The sequence below is a fragment of the Nasonia vitripennis genome (genome assembly GCF_009193385.2).
Source record: "Nasonia vitripennis strain AsymCx chromosome 2 unlocalized genomic scaffold, Nvit_psr_1.1 chr2_random0002, whole genome shotgun sequence".
In the NCBI taxonomy this organism is placed as follows: domain Eukaryota; kingdom Metazoa; phylum Arthropoda; class Insecta; order Hymenoptera; family Pteromalidae; genus Nasonia; species Nasonia vitripennis.
The window spans coordinates 246,513-249,089 of NW_022279608.1; the positions used below are offsets into that span (position 1 = coordinate 246,513).

At 42.5% G+C, this 2,577-nt stretch overlaps 1 pseudogene; it reads right to left on the bottom strand.

Annotated features, from left to right (window-relative positions):
* Positions 1 to 1,589: 1,589 nt before the first annotated feature.
* LOC116416233 lies at positions 1,590 to 1,962 on the bottom strand (annotated as a pseudogene).
* Between the last annotated feature and the right edge of the window lie 615 nt (positions 1,963 to 2,577).

A 2,577-nucleotide genomic window follows, 5' to 3' on the forward strand; every position in this document is an offset into this window, starting at 1 on the left:
TTCGTCTGCTTTAAATATACTCGAAATCGAAAGTTTAAAACTATTGTTTGTAAGCCTATATCTCGGAAAGTTACAGTACAAATTTTTTTATTTTTTGCTCTAATTTGTGAATTAGAGAGAGAGAGAGAGAGAGAGAGAGAGAGAGAGAGAGAGAGAGAGAGAGAGAGAGAAAGAGAGAGAGAGATAGAGAGAGAGAGAGTGAGAGAGAGAGAGAGAGAGAGAGAGAGAGAGATTAATTAGTTTTATTTTGCGTACATTATATTGTACGATTCTAAGTTTACAGCATTACAAAGTAAGAAAAGAAATAACAATAGATTGAAGTATGTTTAGAGTATGTATATTGTCAGAGTGTGGCGATAGTGAAGGTGGAATGAGCGAGAAAGTAGGTGTGTGCGTGTGCGTAAAGTGTGTACGAGTTATGTATTTTCGAGTTGAAAAAAGTGTTCCTTAGCAAGTTTTCTGAAAGTGACGGTGGATGAAGTGTTTCTGATGTGTGATGGCAGGTTATTCCATAAGTATGAAGCGCTGATATGGAACGAGTTCCTCAGCGTCTCCGTCGCGAAAGCAGGAATTTCCAGAGGTGTCACCTCGACCCTCACAGGCCAGAGTGTGACGCAGAAGTCAAAAAAGGCAAGTACGTATGATGGTACGACCGAGTTAAACATTTTACGTAGGAAACAAGCTGTGAAGTACTTCCTGCGTCCGGCAGTGGTTAGCCACTGCAGCTCCCGCCTGTACGAGGAGATGTGCTTATCTCTCCTTACACCATAGATGTACCGAATTGCTGTATTCACGAGCCTCTCTGTAGTTTTAAGCCGAGTTCCTGCGTCAGATCATAGTATACAAGAGAACAGTACTCGATGATCGGAAATAGGAGCACTTGCACAAGATGCTTGCGCAACCTGAGATTGGTACTCTTTCTGAAAAAGTAGAGTCTGTACATTAGCGAGTGAGCACGCTTACACACTTGTGTAACGTGCTCCTTCCACGTGAGTTTAGAGTCAACCAATTCCAGATTACGCACAGAGGATTCAAAGCTGACCTGGACACCCCCGATATTAATGAAAGTGTTAGCTGTCAAGGGAAGTAAATTTATGTAGTAAGGGGAGCCCAGGACAATTGCTTTGGTTTTATTAACATTGAGTTTAAGCCTGTTTTGCGCAGCCCAGCCCATTATCCTCTCAGCATTAGCACTCATCTTGTTTGATAAAGAATCGAAATCCTCGAGGTGGCATTGATTGTACATTTGCAAGTCATCCGCATAGATAAGATGGGAAACATCGGAATCAAGGCAGAAAACGATGTCGTTGATGTACACCGGCCGGTAATTGAAACTTTGAATTCCGAAAGCAGTCGCCATGACACTGCCAACTCCGGTCCGATTGTTAACTGGGGTTACGGACGGGCATGCACCACGCGAATCGTTTGGGCTCGTTCGCAGAGCGCGTAAATATATTTGAACCGTGTAATTCGTAATTCGCACAGGTCTCGTTTGTTTGAAATTGTCAGCCTCATTTTTAATAATGTTTTTGCAATATTCTGTAGCAATACTTATGTAGACAAAGTTGATGAAAAGTTGTATATAAAAAAATAAGTATTGTCATGCGCACTTTTACTTTCATTTCATGAGATTTCGTTGGAGCATCTTAATTTGTCAATTAGGCAGGAATAACTTCTGTCTTGTTATCTTTGGTTACTAACTGTAAGAGACTGCCATTTATGGGTCTTTCTTGTTTTTTGTGACCATTTCCAAAAGAGTCTGAAAAATTTCATAAAGCGTTATTGGACGAATTACATTTAGAAGTCTTATTATTTTATGAATTATTCTTACTCGGAAATGAATTCCAAAGGAGTCCAAGTTGTAGTATCAGCTTTCGGCATCCATTTGCGATTCATAGGAGTATCTAAGGTGATGGGTAGGATGCTAGCAACCAAGGAGTCAGCAAGTTTGACGCAGACGCAATTATTTGAATATTACAAAAACTTTATTAAAAATGAGGCTGACAATTTCAAACAAACGAGACCTGCGCGAATTACGAATTACACGGTTCAAATATATTTACGCGCTCTGCGAACGAGTCCAAACGATTCGCGTGGCGCATGCGCGTCCGTAACCCCAGTTAACAATCGGGCCGGAGTTGGCAGTGTCATGGCGCCCGCTTCCGGAATTCAAAGTTTCAATTACCGGCCGGTGTATAATGCGAACAGCAAGGGACCTAAGACGGAGCCCCGCGGGACGCCGATGTTAAGACGCCGTGGAGAGGAACGCTCGCTATTGTCACCAACGACGGCCTGATCTCTCCTAGTGAGATAAGAGGCAAACCAGCAGATGACCTGCTTAGAGAAGCCGAAGGTGGATAGCTTTTTCAGGAGCCGGACGTGACATACAGTGTCAAATACCTTGCTAAAGTGAAAGAGAAGGAGAAGTATCACTTTCTTTTTGTTTATCCCGACCCTGACATCATCAGTTAACTTAATTAGGCCAGACTGAGTGCTGTGGCAAGTGCGGAAGCCTGTTTGAAAGTTTTCTAGTAAGAGCCTTGATTCAAGGTATTGTGAGACTTGCCTGTGCACCAG